We start from the raw sequence: 18,936 nt of genomic DNA on the forward strand, positions 1-18,936 counted from the left end.
AAAAAAAAATATTTGGAAATAATCTTAAAAAGAGGAAAAAACGATGAAGTAATACTCTAATGATTATTTCCAAAATGATGGTAAGGTAACCATCTTTTAAAAAAGAAGGAAAAATCTTATGAGGAAAAAAAAATTTTTTTTTTTAAAAAAAATGGCGATTTATCGAATTTCGTTCCGGTTTTCTGATTTCCGGATAACGGGTTCTGTACTGTATTACGATAGTCAGTTCAATTCAGCAATCTAATTCTTATTCTAAGTTTATGCTATTTATGTAATAGGATTATACAGTGAAACTTCTCGGGAGCAATCACTATCTGTTCCACAGTAAAATGGTCGTTAAAGGTGGTTAGTCAATCTTATGAGTTACTTCCATTGACTTCAAAATGTTATCGGAGGTACATAATTTCTTGTAAACTATTTTAATTTTAGTTAGTGTCTCTTCCTTGGTGCTGAAATGCCATTTGTGGTGGCGTCATGAATAAAATTTAGTGTCAATAAAAACAATCCCTATTGATATTATTATGAGTAAAATCAAATTTACCAATTATAAATGATGAAATTATTTTAAATAAATGAACAATTATGTTTTTCGTTTAAGTTTCATTTAATTTTACATCATAAAAATTAGTTAGCTTTGAATAATATTAAGAGGTTTGTTTGTGATGCTTAGTTTTTTTTTTCTAAAATAACTTGTTCTAATTTAACTTGCAACTCTAAAAGTAAATCCTTAATAGCAACATCTTAAGTACAATCTGACTACAACGTGAGGTTGTAAATTTCTTACTGATATCGTCAAAAAGAATCTTCTAAATAAAAACCTCACAGAAATATTTTGAACACATTTTAATTACTTATTTGTTTTGTTAATATTTTTGTTCTGATATTTTTTCGTGTTTCCTTATTCGGCCATTTGTTGAAGACGTTGGCCCGGTTGCTGGCAGAGATTTTGATGGTCTTTTCTAAAGGTTTTCTTCAACGCAAAGTCCGTGGACAAAACTCTGTGCCTTTCAAAAGTGGTCATAAGTAGATCAAGTTGCTACACAGAGGTGGTCTTTTGTGGAGGTATCACTGTATAATGAACTGCATATTTGCAGAATTTTTTTAAATTCATTTGCTTCACTTTAAAAACACTTCTCCCTTGCTATTTCGGGTTTTAAGTTCATTTAATTTTTGTTTTCTAAAAGTTTTTTTTCTCATTATGTTTAAGTCTTTTTTTTTTGTGTGTCAATTTAGCATAATGCTTTTTAATAAAAATGCGAATAAGGGCTTTGCTTTATTAATAAAAGAAAATAGTATTTTAAATGTATTTAAAACTCCTTTGGATTTTTCCTCAAAAATTCACACGTTAAAGTTATGTTGTTACTTTGAATAGTTATCTTGATATTGTATATTTATCTGTCTTTAAAATTTATAAGATTTTCTTTTGTTGTTTATTTTGATGTTGAAAGTTTTCGAAAACAAAATTTTTCAGAAGTCCTCAAGCATACAATGGGAAAATACTAAATTTCTTTCTGAAAATGCTGATTACCAAATTCATTGGTTTAATTTTGTCACAGAAAATCTCAAATTCTAAAATAATGTCTGTTACATTTTTCTCAGTTTGATTGGACAATAGGTTTGTATTTCATGTAAAAATAAGAATATGTTATTCACTTTATGTAATTTAAATAAATATAGAAGAATTATAAATGAATTATGATTGTCTTCTGAACTAAGCTTTCTCTGAATATTTTTTCTTTTAATTTGGAAAATTTAGTTCATTGTATTCAAGTTTGGTTTTTATTTTACTGTTAATTTTTTCCTGTTGAAATATTTTAAATATGTTATAAATATTTGTTTAATAAATTTAAATAATTATGTTTTGTTTGTTATACTACAATGTTTTTCAAACGATTTGAAATAAATATTCTTTATTTGATTTGTATTTAATGATTTTTTATTACTATTTTCTTAATGCTATTTTTTATTCTAGTCCCTTGAGTTAAGAGTAAATATAGTGTGACTATGTACATATTTAAATTTTTCTAGTGATAATGGTTTGGTGAGAGTGTATGCTTATGCATGTAATGAAATAATGCATGATGATATAACAGAATTATTTTTTAAAATCAGGTATCCTATTTTTTTTCAGCCGGCCTAAATCTATGGATGAAATTAATTTTAAAGTATAATTTAAAAATTAGTGTTAAAAAGTACTTACACTAAAGAATGTATTTGAGAAAGATTAAAATTGTTATGAATGTTTATATTTTTTTATTATTATTATTTTTAAAAAAAAGCAAAACCAGATTTTTTTTTCTCCCTGTGTGTTTGCCTAATACTGTAAGTGCACATTTTTGTAGCTTCAAAGCTACCTTACTGTTCAAGGCCATTTGCAAGCAAACATTAAATGCTGAGTAATTTTTCTGCACTAAATTTTGAAAAGTGTGATTGAATTTGCCTTTCAGATTTTCCAATGTGAGAACATTCTAAATAATACTTTAAATTATTCAAAACTCAATCTTCTTTTCAAAATTTGTTATTTTTAGTTATTGTTTGTTTGATAAATTTTTATGTTTATCATTTTATGTTCTTATTATTCACAAAAATTTGGAATTAAAAATGCATTGTTTACTTAAATAGTTTGAAAAATATTTCATGCATTTGAATATATTTTATAACAGAAAGTTTGGTTGGTTGGTTGGTTCTTATGCCACTTGCCACACGGGCAGGCTTGCTTGTTGAAACCGAGCAGATTTAAGGCAGAGTGTGCGATTCTTGTTTTTCAGTAGCACCATCTATGGCCTAGAATTCGACTTCTGCCACATCATACGTCACACCTGTTTATAAGGCGGACCCATTCATACATCCATTCATTCATCAATAGATCGTAATTTTGACCTCAATCAGAGAACGATCGATCTCCAATCCAGTACCCCCAGAGGTATTGATTTGTTATGGGAACATGGAGGACTTTGGCACTCGACCGAATTTTAACGTGCATCAGTCACCAACTACACGGGGAGTTTTCGGCCCACAAACTCTCGGACGTGGTCCCAGCGTCTTACCGACCAGGCTATCCCGGCCACAGAAAGCTTATTTACCTTTCTGAATCGATCTAAAGAGTGTTTGTTTTATTTTTATGACTTTTGAATTTTAAAAAAAAAAAACTAAAAAAAATTTATCTCTATTGATTGTATATTAACTAAAGTAATTATTAAAAATTGTTTTATTTATTTTAAGTTAAAAATTTGAGAAATTGATGAAAAAAAATTCATTTTTTCTAAAAAAATTAAAATCTTTTCTTTCACTTAAAAAAAAGGAACAATTTAAATTATTTTTTTTTAATTTAAAAAGTAATTAAACTAAATCTGTCAAAATAATCATTCTGCTATTAAAGTATCCTACATGTTCAATTTTACTTGTTTATTTTAACCTTTGTGTCAAGTTTTTAAAATTTTTTTATTAAGTAAATAATAATTTATGTGGGCTGTGTCAAATAATTAGTTTTAAAAACTATTCAATAAAACAAACAGAATTTATTTTATTCTTTTTACAGGTTACGAAACTTGTGAGACATCTGAAACTGCTCAAACATATAAAGTGTATTATTCACCAAATGAATGTGCGGACTTTTCTTCTCTAGATCGCCGATTTTCGTGCCATTTATGTCCAAAAACATTTAGACAAAAAGTTAGTTTGATAGCTCATATGTGTACTCATACAGGAAGAAAACCATTCCAATGTAATATTTGCTTACAAGCATTTTCTTTTAAGCATAATTGGAAAAGGCATATGATTCTTCACAAGCATTAGTTACAGTAAGTTTGGTGTACAACTTTTGATGAGAAGTTTCTGAAAAGAAATCAAAACAACAACTTTTTGAAAAAATATATTTTTCGTCCCCAACCTGATAATTTTCTGTTTCATCATTAAATGTTTGTTAACTTGAATACTTTTGTAGGAATTCTTTATGTTTACCATACATTGTTATTTTATCAGATAAATTTTTTTTTTCACTTTTAAACAACTATGATTATCATTGTTGCTATTGAATAATATTAAATAATTCTCCATATAAACTAAATTATACATTAAACATTTTATATTTAATATGTATTATCCTTTTATTTAATAAAGTTTCTCAAAAAAAATTTAATCATCTTAAATAATTTGTTCTGAGAAAATTAAGCTATTTGTTCTTGGAAAATTAAGCTATTAAAATAAATTAGCTACTAGTTGAAAAACAGAGAAATTTTACCCAAGCTAATTACTATTGATGTTCTTCTCATGTTTATTCTTAATTGTAATTAAATGCTTATTTTCTCTAATTATTTTGCAGATTTATTATATTGTTCAATTAAAAATTAAAAGATTTTCTATTATGTTTTCCATCAGAAACTCAAATTTAGTACTTAAGGAAGAAAAAAATTTCTCACAATCTAAGAAGCCTAACAATTAATGACAAAATTATTGTGAGTCTTTATATTGTGTAATTGATTAGGCCAAAATAATTTCCCATCTGAGACAGTTTTAGGCCTTGGACAAGAACTGTACGCTATAGGATCTAGAACACTCAGTTTTACAGATGTTCAGGATTATAGGTATAAACATAAAGCGTCAACTACTTGACATATTATAGACTGAAAATGATATCACTAATTTATGAACTAGAATGAAGAATTTTCTTTGACAAAATTATTTTTAAACATATTACTCCGATTAATTGTTTAAAGTGTGTTTAGTTTTCTTTAAATAAATGTAATTCATAGCTACTTATTTTGTCTTTCAAATTATGGAATTTCGAATTTAGGTTCCTGTGAAGTAACCCATACTAGTTTTTAAAAAAATATTTCTACTTCTAAAAAAAAATATTTGAATTATATAAAATTTGAAATTAACAAATGTCAATCATAATTCATAAAAAATTATAATTGTTTTTGAAGCACAAATGAGTAAAAATTGTTTTAAAAATAACTCCTAAATTATTTGCGTTTATGGGGTATTACGTTTTAGTTTAAAGTTTAAGCATAAGTTTTTATCAACTCTTGAATTGTGATAAATTATAAAAAATTGTAATTAGTATCATTTTTATTTTTATAGAATCACCTTAAGAATAAACAAATAACAGAATCGAGTTTTTTATTCACTTAAATACTTTTTAAAGTATGGCGAATTTATCCTACCTAAAAAGTTAAAATAACATCAAATGTTTCAAAATTTCGACCACTATACTAGCTGAACTATTGAGCCCATATTTTACAGATAGTGTCTCTATTTCAAGAATCGAATATCTGAATCTCTTGAAATGAAAGTACTATTATTCAAAGAAGGTTTATAGTGGCATATTTTGTTACTGTATTGTTTATACTAATTAAAATCATATTTTAGATTTTTTGATGTTTATGGAATAAAATGTATTTTATTTCAAAATGCAGAAAATTATATTTTTCATTGCATTCATGTAAACTAATTTATAAAATTATTTTAAGATTGTATATATAATAAGGATTAAGTCTGGATTCTCTTAATCACAATTATTATTTATGTTTGCTAGCTTTAAAAAAATGTAACTTGAATCTCACATTTTTCTTTTTCAATGCAATTTCACTCAAATTTTACAACTCTTTATATACAATAAGTCTCAAAATAAACTTTACTACCATATCCCGTCAGTGGCTAATTGAAAAAACATTTAAAAAATTAGTTTTAATCTTTGTAAATTATATATTTTTTGCCACTAAAAATTTAATGCTCTTTTTATACTATGAATCACAAAATAAAGTTCATCACCATATCCCTTTGACGGCATATTGCTAAAATTTCATTTAAACTTTTTATCTATGTAAATTATTTATTTTTTGTTGCCAAAAACTATTTTATGGTCCACTGTGTACAATATAAAACTAATTAGCACCGCAACAGTTGTATTTAAAAAAAACATTTGCATTATTTATTTTACTATTTCCTGATTTTCACCACATTGAGCTGTTTATTCTGTTCATTTATTTAATTAAAACCCCTTTTTTATTAACATTTTAATTTTTTTACAGGTTTCTTGTCTAATGTAAAGGTTTACAGGTGTTCCTTTTGTCCATATGTATCCTATCACTCTGGCAGTCTAAAAAACCATTTAAAAGTACACACCCAAGAGCGGCCATATGCTTGCCACCTGTGTCCAAAGACTTTTAATCATAAACTTAGTTTGGATGGGCACTTATGTGCTCACACTGGGAAAAAACCATACAAGTGCACAATTTGTTTCAAAGAATTTGCATTTAAGCAAAACATGAAGCGTCATATGTTAATTCATATTTCTTAAAGGAATATCTTTAAGCTATATGGTGATAGTTTGAAATTTTGTTTAGATAATATCATATTTATTTTATCAATGTTGTTTCATTATTTTAATTCTTCATTGAAACATGAAAATAAGTTTAAAACACTTTTGTGTGATATTTTTTTTAACAATCTGTCTTATTTGTAACTTTTTTTTTGTGAAACCTTACATTACATCAATTTTATTTTACTATCTTTAAAATCTATTTTCAAATATAATGTTAAACTTTTATTTAAGTACAAATTCTACACATGTTGTGTGCTATATTATAATTTACACCATTTTGCTGAAAAAAGCGTGGTGTAGCATAAGTTAAAGAAAAGAAAAATGATGAATTGAAATACTGAACATGTCTTTTTAAATTTAAGGATTTAAACTATGTCAAAAACATCAGTGTATGTTTAAATGAGAATAATAAAAGAAATTTATATGTTCCGTGTCTATAAACTAGAAAATTTGCTTTGTATAAAATATTCAACTACACAATTTTTCTGTGCTCATCTTTGCATATAAGCAGCAAATATGCAATTACATCTCAAACAAAATCACCAGAATACCGGAAATAACATTTTTAAAAAACACATAAAATACAGGATCTTAATATGTAAATAAAAGATGCAAATATACATAACACCTTACTACATTTAGCATATTTACAATTTTTTAAAGTCATAACTCTTAATCTGAATGCAGAGCTGTAAATATATTACAAAAAAAAATTTCTGTATGTTGTAACTCATGTGCTCATGATTTAACCCATTCTTAGTGCAAGGACCTTATTTGTGACAACTTAAGTCTGATGAGGTTTAGAACAAAACCCTTATTTTAAAGATGGACCAAACTGAAAAATTCATTGGACTCACATCTGGTGAATAAGGTGACCATTCTTCTGCTGTGAGAAAATTAGATAAATTTGCCTTACTTCATTCACTAAGTTCATTTAGCTCTGTGTATTAAAACAGAATCTTGTTGAAAATTATATTTATTACTTTTCTTACGTTTTTGATTTAAGAGGCATAACATATCTCAAAATAAGTTTCGGGTTTTTAAACTTTTGTTCAAGCTATCTATCACTCTATTGGTTTTCCAATATACTTCCTTAATTTTATGTAATAAAAAGTTCAATTATTTTCTTAAATTTATTCACTAAAAATATAATTTTATAACACACTCATAACAAAACATTCTTATTTATTATAAAATGGAGTTCATCAATATTTTTTGTTTATTAAAAAAACTTGAAAGGAAAAGAAACATATTCTACAAGTGTATCTTACATTTTAAATAAAATAGTCCAAATCTTTTTTACATATTAATATTAATGTGCTATTATTGCGATATATATGTACACAATTTTCAAATATTTTTAAAAAAATTATAGATCTAAGTTTTATGTTTAATTAGTTCTGACATCAGTTATTTGGTTGGTAAATTACTCATCTGCTTTAAATAAAACTTTTATTTCCAGATTTTGATACTCTTTCAACATTGGGTGTAGATGGTAATTGTGTGTTTGCCAGTGTCAGCGTGAGAGACCACCGCAGTAAACAGACTGTGTTTCGTCCATTTGCTTGTCCCATGTGTCCTAAAACATTCAATTCAAAAGTGAGTCTGGATGCTCATTTGTGCTCTCATACTGGACAAAAGCTGTTTAAGTGCCAGATTTGCTCGCGAGAATTCTCTTTCAAACATAGTCTGAAAAGGCATCAAATGATTGTGCATGGAAAACATGACTAAATTCTCATTTTATGTTGCTTTTTTAAGATCTATCAAACTTTTAAATACATATATTGGTTTAAGTATGAATTTTTCTTCTATTTTGACACTTATTTGCTACCTTTCTACTGAAGACTTTAGTGTACGCGACTGTAGTGACAAACCATGTTGTAGTGCCTGATTATACACTGAGAGAATGAAGAAATTACAACATTCTATGTGTATATATTTTTAAATTGTATGTGAAAGAGTAAGGAAACTTTTGTTTTGGACTGGGTTTAATTATAATTTCTTGCGATTTTGGCTTTTATAAAGTTTTTTTCATTTTGTTTTAACAACCAAAAGACCAATCTAAAGAATAGGTGATTCTTTCGGCAAGATGGTCTATATATTTTATTTTATCACCAGCCTTGAACAGCCGACCCAATTTTGAGTTTATGATTACCAATGTTCCACTTTGCAGCCTTGTAATTTTGGACTCGATCCAGAAGTCAAGGATATTCCTGGAGTTGGATATTTGCTATCGTGGATGACTTTTTTGATAGAACTAACCCTCATTAGCGTTACAGGGAGAGGAAAACCTCCCACAGTTAGCTTGACTTCAAGATGACTCTAATCCATGATACATTTACGACTGAGGATTGTGGTCGGTTCAAAACGAGTGCATCATTTACATCTACCAGACATCATGAAGATTCTAACCCGATTCTCCTCATTTTGTGGCGAGCGCTCTATCCCATTAGCCACCATGGCTCAGTATGCCTTAAGTGTAAATGTAAATTAAGACTTTTTATAGTGAAAAAGCTTTGAAAATTATGTATAAAATTACTGCGCATAAAGCTTCAAACAAGTGAATAACTATGTTTCAAATGAAAGATTTTATTTAAGCTACAGCAAATTTCAGACATAATTTGGTTCCAACTAAAAAATTTTTTTTTCCTTAACAATTCAGCATAAAACATTAGTTTTCTACAAAAGATTTGTAACAGAGAACAGTATTATAAACGATGTTTTGTAATCATCGTCTTTCATATGTATTTTCACAATATTTTTAGAAGAAGATGCTGTCATTGGATGCCGCAAATTATTAACTAGACGAGGAAAAATTTTAAAAAATACCATCTAAATTTGAAAAATCACCATATTGAGGTAGGTGAGGTAAAAAATTTTAAAGCGTGATTGATTGCCAGATGACACTTGAAAGTATTTTAAATGGTCACTTTTCAACTCCCCTCTGTTTCCTCAGTCAATCAAACAGGTTTCGATGTTTATTACCCGCCTTCCTTTTTACCTCTCTGAAATATTTGCTTCCTCAAGTGTAAACATTTCTTTTACTTCATTGTTAATAGAATTGTTAAATGTCTGTTTCAATGTCATAAATTACAGAAGATACTGTACCGAAAAGTTATAAGTGCTTAGATGAGTAAAAATTACCTATAAATGCTATTTTTCTTTTTTTAAATAACTATTGTCAGCATTTTGAATGTGACTTTCATAGTTCTTTGCCATTCTTTTAATGTTTATTCTTCTCTTAAATGTATTTTTCATTTCATCATTATAAAAGTGCTAAATCTATGTTATTATAATATAAAATGTTTATTTAACTTATTATCTAAGTAATCAATTAATGCTTAACTTTATCTTTTTTAAAATATCTATATATCAAAAATTTTAAATGAAGGTAAGCTGGGCTCTGATTGCAGAATCTACTATTTGTCCTCGCAATATTTTCGAGAGAGCTCTCTTGTGCATGCCTGAAACGAAAAAAAAGTTATTGACAAATTTCTTTGGAATATTTGATTGTTTTCAATACGTAAAGAAATCGTGTAAAAAAAAATTTGAGTTCTCTTTTATGCATTATTTGTATTACATAAGGTTTTTTTTTTTCAAATCATAGTGTAATCTCCTATTTACTGCTCTATGAAGAGCATTTGTTACTTTCTTTATTATTTTTGAGTAAAAGCGATTTATAAAATCGCTTTAAATTTTACTGTTTCAATTTTTTCCATCTTTTGTCCACTCCTCATATTAATTTTCAAGCAAGGGGATGAGGTCATCTATTAATAACACAGGTTTTCTCTTTCTCAAAATATGGATTATTTCCTTACCAGAATCTTGGATTATTTTCGATTAAATTTTATATATATATGTGGTGCCCAATTCCTGTGCAGTAACCTGATATCAGTTCTTAGATCCGTCAGTTAGAAGTCGCCTTTAGCTTGAAGTCTCGCCAGACTATGTAAGCTGGAAGCTGATCCCTGTGCACGACTAGGAAGCAATGGGAATTTCCCTAAGACGAGGGAGCGGGATTGACAACGAACCGAAAAAGACGTATGGACTCCAAAGAGGAGTTATGATTATACCATACATTCAAATACGAACTCTTACTTATTATTATTTTTTGTTATTCGTGTGATTGTTAATCGTCCGTCCTTATGTAAATTTAATCTTCAATATATATGTTTTTGTTTAAGAATGTGTCTTTTATTTAAGACGATCACTCATGCCGTCCCCACATATATCAGGGCTCGAAAAAACTCAGAAATTTTACCCGTCGTTCTTTGAAATTAACCCGTAGCTTCCTTCTAAATAAATAAAAATATAATTTTCTCTTATTTATTACAAACATTTATATAAATTGCACAGTGAATTAATAGTTACTAGGATTGCATTATACAGCAGTGGTTCCAAAACTTTTTAGACCCCTTTTGCCCACGGACCCCCAAGTGAAAAACTGCATATGTGTACGGTATTAAAATTACAAATTAAAAAAAAAAAACATTTTGTTGAAGAACTGTTTGTTGAAATTATATCTTTCGTTTAAAATAAAAAAATAATGACTTGGATGAATGTGATAAGATTTTAAGAGTGTATTTATGTCCGGCTCAATGTTTGTGAGCACTAATTTCTAATCATTTATTTATTTATTTTTGTGATGAGGCTCATTACGGCACTGAAACTGAGAGATACAGAAAAAGTTTTACAACAAACTCAGTTTTACGATTTTAGTTTTGATTAAATTTAATTGTTCCTCTTTTAGTTTCAAATTAGTTTCGTTAAGTTTGACAAATATACTGAAAATACATCCGCTGTAGCTTGTTTTAAGTTAGCCAGAAAACCTCAGTATCTTCCTACCATTGCCGGAGCACCGTCAGTAGCTACAGATATTATATTAGTCAAGAGTACCGCTTTTAATTCAGTCAATAGCGTTTCACCTTTCGTATCGCTTTCCAAACACTTAGCAAATAACAATTCTTGGTAGAATTTGTATTCTTTTACAAATCTTACATAAGCTAAAAGTAAAAGCTTCATTTCCTGGATAAGTGGACTCGTCAAGCTATATAGAAAATTCAGATATTTTTAAGTACTTACATAAAGAATTTTCTACGCACTTCAATCCTTCTTTGTACATTATTATTACTCTTTTGACAATGTTAAAAGCTGGTTTGTGCAACCCGGTGAGTATTATCTCACTTACAGCTAGTAAAATAAGTTCTTCAATAATGTGAGGCTTTCCGGACTTTGCAGTCATGTAATATATAGAAACATGCAATCCATCGTCACCTCGCATAAATTTTGTCCCTATAAGTTGTTGCAGTGACGGTGTTTTCAGATATTTTCTTTGACTGTTTGAAAAATAGTTAAATCTTTATCTTTTTTGTCACTATGGATTTTTATCAATTGTTCGTTAAGCTTGGAATGTTTCATTGAATCACTTGTTATAGTTTTATTACATAAAAGACACATAGGTAAAGTACTATTTCCTGGTGAAGAAATAAAAACATACTTCAAATATTCAACACTGTATTTTCGAAGTTTTTTCTTCGACTCATTCATACTGTTATCTCTTAAAAAAGGAACAAAAGATGTAAGAAAATTTGTAAATAAACTGTTTAATTTGTAACAAACCACTGTTAATAATTATAAGCACCCACTTTTATTTATAGTTTACTTAGGACGTAAAAATCGCTACTATTTCATCTATCTTAATTTCCATAGTAATAAAAACCAATCACAACTTTATTATTTAATATTAAACCTCACGCAGAACCCCTGACATTGTTCTAGGACCCCTAAATCAGTTTTTATTTTTCACGGACCCCCTGAATGGTACCACGGACCCCTGGGGGTCCATATGGACCACTTTGGGAAACACTGTTATACAGTAATAAAAGAAATACTAGGTTACTAATAGTAACCTATTATTATCTTTTATGAAGTAATTTATTTCTTTTATGAAATAATTTAAATGACAAAGGTCAATTTATCTGTGGGTACTGCGTTTTTTAAATGAATCAAATAAGACGTTTGCCAGTTCCACAATTAAGCCAATAATTTCCAGAGGTTTCTACACAGAAATCTGAAAGGGGTTTTCCATTTAGGTTCATAATTGCGTTTAACGCTTCTTGCTTAAGACCAGTACGTAATGTGTTTTTTTTTTTTTTTTTTTTTTTTTTTTGTAAGTTTATTGCTGAAAAGCCCCTTTCAACAGCTGCAGTACTCCCAGACAGAGAAGACATCAATTCCACCATGCGCAGTATGTTGCTGTATTGTGGGTCATTGCTGCATTAGGTCTTTATAAATAGCTTGGGCTCGGAGGGTTGAAGTTTTCTGGTGTTTCTGCACATGATCAGAGGAATGGTTAATTCCTTCGTTAGAAGTCCAAATGCACATGCACAGAGCAACTTTTCTTTTGTTTACCGATTACCTGAGCATGCGCATTTGGTCTGACAAAGGAATTAACGGAATGTCTAGATTAGAGGGTAATTTTAGAAGTGAGGCGCTAGACTCTTGTAAGATAACAAAAATTGGAAATTCGTTATCCGCGGGGAATTTTTGACAGCCGAGGACGGACGGATTTTCGAGCCCTGATTATATATATTAATCCTGATATTAGTGTTGTACTTCACTTCACAATGCATAAACTGTCTACTTAAAAAAAGGGAAAAAATGTAAATTATATGGTTTTTGAAAAAGCAGAGAAATATTAAATTTTTTCTTAAAAATTATTATGATTATCCTTTGAATAAGAAAACAAAAAAGTAAATTTCAATTAAGATAATAAAATAATTTATATGATTTTGTACAATCTTGTTTTTTTACAATGTCAAAGTTGGAAAATTGTATTAATTTATTTTAAAAAACAGATGCAATGAAAAAAAATTAAGCATTCTAGCAAAAGCCTGTTGTGGGCCAGGAAGATACTAGAGGTTGAGAGGTCTTCAGGCCGAACTCAGTTGTTGCAGGGATGGAGACGGGAAGAGAAAATTCTAAATATGCTTTTAATTTTTTTTGTTTAATTTTCACAAATAAATTGAAGTTGGATATGTCTGACAGAATCTTTCTATACATGTAAAAAAACAAGGTCTCCACTCCATCACAATTTGAGATACAAAGCATATGATATTTTCGTTAATTTCTGTAGTGATTTGACTACTTAAGCAAATTTTTGAGTTGAGTGTAAGGGTAAGGGAATATGACTATTGACCTCTCGATTGAATATCCGACTCTCTTGAATGAAGATTAAGATAGTTTCAATGAGATGGGTGCATGGACTACTGAGCAAACCTAAGAATTAAGTTAATTATTAAAAAAGAAAAAAAAAATTGATCAGAAAATTCGATGAAAAAGCACAATACAGTTATTTTCCAATTTTAATTAGACATATTCAATGCATTATTTTCTTATATGTCGTTAGTAGATTACAGTGAAACCTCTCGAGAGCGACTACTCTCCGTTTCACAGTAAAATGGTTGTTGATGGAGGTTGATCGTTCTTAGAGGTCACCTCCATTCCATTGACTTCAAAATTGTTATTGAAGCATATTATTTTTCGAAAACGATTTTAGTATTAGTCTGTGTCAATTCTTTAGTGCGGAAATGCCACATCTGTTGGCGTCTCTAAAAGACGGATGTATGAATTTAAAAAAAAAAAAAATTGCTTTCTTATTTGACATTTCTTGCTTTTGGTGCAGATGCTTGCCCGGTCGCTGGGAGAGGTTTTAATGGTCTATAAAGATTTTGTTCAACACAAAGTTTATGTAAAAAATTCCGTGCCTCCGGAAAGTAACCCGTTTATGTAAAAAATTCCTTGCCTCCGGAAAGTAACCCTAAATAGAGGTTGTCGTTACACAAAGGAGGTCTTTTCTGAAGGTTTCACTGCAGGGGGTGTTTTATCTGTGTATGGATAAAAAATTATTATACAGTGTGATCGATTTTTTCTTACCTTAAAAAGAAGTTATGCTCCCTTCTCTTCAGTTGTTAACTGAAAAAGAAATTAATAATGCAATAATGTAAAAAGTAATTTTTATTTTTTACTTTTGATATTTAGTTAAATACTTAATAATTTTATTGCCCCTTACAATTATTATTAATATTATTCAGTTTCAAGAAGCAATGACAGGAAATATTGCTTTAATTTTAAATGTTTCATTTTACTTAACCAAAGAGAATTTTCACTTTAGTGCCAGAGCATGTAAAAAGTTGACAAATATTTTTCAAACTACAGCAAAATGGCAATACTTTTCAATTATATGCATACAGCTCCACGCTGCTGTACTAAGCTTAACTAGTAATCATAGGATGAATTTATGGCCTTTTTTATTTTCAATTAAATCTATGAAATTACTTTCAGGTATCAGGTTATTTTGTAAGATTTTTATTTCCATGAAATGCTTGGATTTTTTTTTATGAAAGAGACGTTGAGTGTTAATGAAACAAAGTGTGATGTTTTTTCTCAGCACCTAAATTTTATTGCAAGTTGATTTGAATATTTAAATTTCTCCCTGTCTTTTTCTTTTAAATATTTGACGCTGTGTCATTAATGACGATTTACTACTTACATCCTTTTCGATGCACTATCAACATAAATTTTAATTTTTCTATTTCAATAGTAGGATTTAACATCGAACACAACTAATGGAAATAAACAAAAATATGACTGATTCATTAAAATATGGAGTGTCAACTCATTGAACCCAGAGCAAAAACTTAACCCTTTCCTTTATGTACTGTTAGTGAGCCTTAAAACAGTGGAAAGTTTGAAAAATAAGATATAATGACGTCACACTCGCGCTTTATTATTCATTCAGAATATTTCTATGCTACATTTAGTTCAAAAGAATTAGTTTCTAAAAGAAATTTTACTTAATTTATATTGACTTCAACTTAAGGTTAAATCTGCTTTAGAAAATAAAAATGCTAAATTTCATTATTTATATAAATTTTCAACATAAAAGTATGTATTTAAAAAAAAGAACATCAACTTACTACTGTTCTGTTTTCACCTGTCTTTATACAATCATATAGCTGAGAACAAAATGTAATTTTTATAAGAAACAGAACATATTACACATAATGTATGTCATAGCTTAGAACAATTTTTTATATATTGATTGAAACACATGTTAAATAGTTATCATATCGTTAGAGATAAAATTCAAATGTCTCCGCCGGAACTCCCTACGTCACTGGTAGAAAGCGGGCAGCCAAACTATTACCATTAGATTTCACATTAGCTTTAAAGTTAAAGTATTGTTAATTTAAAAGTAAATGAACTAAAACTTTAACATGGAATATTATGCTCCAGAAGCAAATCTGGCGGCTAATTTGCATCAGTTGCAAAGTTTTCCATTGTGCTCTTTAATTTAAGCTTACTTCTTTTTCATTAGAAATTTTACAGATGTGTACTTTATTTGTCCATCTCCTGATAAACTTAGTAACTAATATTGAAACTAGGTAGTAATTAAATTATAATTTCCAGCTCAGAACACAGCAAACCATCCCTTCTTATTTAGTTCCGTTTCTGCTCTATACCACTCCACAGCCAATGCCTTACGCAGGAGAGAGGGGCGTTTTAAGGAAACTGTTTTAAAATAGAATCAACAGCAATGGGCCAGAAACGCTGCTGGAAATAGGTCAATTATAAGTAAATTTTTCTAGGGTCAGACAGATTCTTCTATTTTGTCACTGCTGAGTCTCTGAAATACAATTGTGCTTACAAGGAAATATTCAAGGCTAGCTGAATTTTATGCTGCTTATGACGCTTGACATTTCTGATTGAGTCAGTCTATATTATTATTTTATCGCTAGAACCTCCATTTTTACCTACTTAGCAACAATGCTCTTTTTTTCTATACTTTTCCTTCAGTTTTTATATATTGTACCCTGTTTATGATTTGCGATCGCAACGATTAAATACGCTCTCTGGGGAGAGACCGGTTTTATGTCTTTGGCCCTTGTTCCTTCCCTCTCCTCCTCTTTTCAGTTGTATAGGAATGTACTACGATATTTTCCCTTTTTTTAATACTTTTCCTTTTCAATTTATAAAAGTATTTTCTAAAATTTCCATGATGCTTTTCTTTAGAACTATGTTTAATGTAGTTTTCAGTTCCATATAGTATTCCAACTTAAAAGATTTTAATCTATATGAAAATCAAGAGGAAACTAACGTACTTCCTTCCTCCATGACTCTCCACACGCTATTGGGGAAAGCATGCAAAGTGTTGATAAAGGTAGTGAGTTCTGCTCTACGCCACCCGCAGCCCATTTCGATTGCCAATAGTAAAAAAGTACTTAACACTCTTATATTTCAAACACTGAAATTTATATGTTGCATATTTTTGAGAAACGATCCAAAAACAACTGCAAAAATAGTTCCTGATTTTAGTGAAATTGAGGCGGGTCACTTAAGAAAAAAACAACCACGTCCCGCAACAGCTTGATGTAAGTCAGGAGGTTCCTAGAGTTTTAGGGCTCCATAATTTAGAGACCATTGATATAAGCGTGGCATTAAGGTTAGTATCACACGCAAATCATCGTCTTTACTTCCCTTTCAAGCTGAATGGGCTTCAAGTTGTCACTGAAAATCGAACCTCAGCTCTTCAACGAGCCTCTAAGTAATAATAAAATATAATTAGTATTACACAGAAAAAAAGTAAAATACAAGCAACCTAAAAATGTCATTTGCACTTTTCCGTTATCATTATAGTTGTTATTATTTGCACTTTGGATGGAAATGTTTTCCTAGTGGTAGTGAAAAAAAGATTAATTTTCAATTGCAAGCATAAAGACTATTCTGATTTTTTAGGTATCTAGCGGGTCACATTCATTTCGGCTGCAATCACTTCATCGACAGGGTCGTTTCTTCGACAATCACTACATCGACTAGCCATTTCATCGGTGCCACTTATACAGATCATTTAATCGACAGAGTCATTTCAATGTAATTCTGTTTCGTCAACATTGTTATTTCGTCAATGGGTTTGCTTTGTCGACGCTGTCATTTCCTCGACAGGGTATTTTCTTCGACAAAGTCGTTACGTCATCTGGATTTCTTTGTAACTTAGTACATTTTGCTCGTCTAAATTTTTTAAACTTAGCTTAAAGGAAACTTAGTGTCTTATGTTGTAATTACCAGAAAATATGTATTTTTTAATTTGAAATTGTTTACTCCTTTTGTTATACTACGTTACATTGTAAAAACTGAGCCTTAGTTCAATTGGAGGTTTAGTGGTATTTTATTCGTATTTGCTTCTAAAATTGTTTATGTATAGGTTTTGAAGATTGTATATTATAGATTAACATCACAAAGTAATTTCTATAATTACTGTTAATGACTCTTGATATGGCAAGTAAAGGAAAATACAGGGGGGAAAAGACGTAATTTTTCATTTCTCTGTAACTTTTCTTTTCAAAGAAATATTGTATCCGATAATAATTGAAATTGAAATAATTTTCGCACTGAAAATTGTTTTTTAAATTAATTTTTTTTACAAATTGATAGTTGGGTAGAGTTTAAACCAGATCGATTGATGCAACAACATTTGCTTTTTTAATCTCTAAATTGCAATCGAGCAATGCTCGAGGATTATCCTCAGATAATTACTACTAAGTGAGATTTCTTGACCGTTGTCAACAACCCATTTTGGATCTAATATACATATATAAGTAATTCTTTCTAAACATGACAATTCGGACCGAAAAATTTCTTCAAATTTAAAGTCTTCAAAATAATCTAAAATTTTTTTGTATACTTCTTTAGGTACACTTATTATTATCTGACATTCAGCAGTGTAGTTTATTGACATTTGCTCTAGGAAAAAAAATAGTAATTCATCAAATCTTGAATGCCAGGAAAATGACATATTACCTTAGAAGCTTAAACAACAGTCATTTTAAGTTAATAGCAAGTAACTCAACTTAGGCTTTTATGTTAGATGGTCCATAAATTGCTTAAATTAATTCTTTTTATCCACTGTAGGAAGAATCAAAAATGTTTTTGTTGCTGATATGTACAGAATAAAATTGTCCATAATAATCAATCATTAGATAAGTAAATAACTTTGATTACACTCAAGCATATTACAATCGTACATAAACTTGTTATTAGGTCAATATTTGCTTTCCCTCTCTACAGTATTAGCAGTTAAAATAAAATTCTGGTAGCACTTCAATGTTCTGGCATTCAAGAGTTAGGATAATGACCATATATGGCAGTACTTTTACTTTCGTTACTTGTACAGCCGGAACAAGTAAAAAGTACGTACTTTTACTTGTACTTCGTTACTTTTTAAATTTAGTACTTTTACTTGTATTTTCGTTACTTTTTTAGGGAAAAAGTACAAGTATATCTAACGGAAATGTCCAATGAAATCGTTACTTTTTTCTAAAACTCGGCAAGCTTAAATGGTAAAATATTAAATTAAAAATAAATGCTTATGTTTTTTTTTAATTTATAAAATTAATGTGCAATATATATGTATTCACTGCTAACTTCGTGTTTAAATACCTTGACCTTTGAAAATTGTCACTCCTGAAAGGGAAAAGACGGCTCTTTTGAACTGCGAAAGGTTTCGCGATGTGAAATCGCAGTACGATTTATTGTTTGCTGCAGGTCTGGTA

At 29.1% G+C, this 18,936-nt stretch overlaps 1 protein-coding gene across 1 annotated transcript in view; it reads left to right on the plus strand.

Annotated features, from left to right (window-relative positions):
* Positions 1-8,115, plus strand: part of LOC139424952 (zinc finger and BTB domain-containing protein 41-like) — a 56,951-nt gene extending 48,836 nt beyond the window's left edge. The window contains exons 4-5 of the transcript XR_015431306.1: positions 3,539-3,800; positions 6,033-8,115. The gene's annotated coding sequence lies outside the window, so the exon portion shown is untranslated. The remainder of the gene's footprint in view (positions 1-3,538; positions 3,801-6,032) is intronic.
* The last annotated feature ends 10,821 nt before the right edge of the window (positions 8,116-18,936 follow it).

The sequence above is a fragment of the Parasteatoda tepidariorum genome, chromosome 2 (genome assembly GCF_982258835.1).
Source record: "Parasteatoda tepidariorum strain Cologne lab strain chromosome 2, Ptep-v5.0, whole genome shotgun sequence".
Taxonomy (NCBI): domain Eukaryota; kingdom Metazoa; phylum Arthropoda; class Arachnida; order Araneae; family Theridiidae; genus Parasteatoda; species Parasteatoda tepidariorum.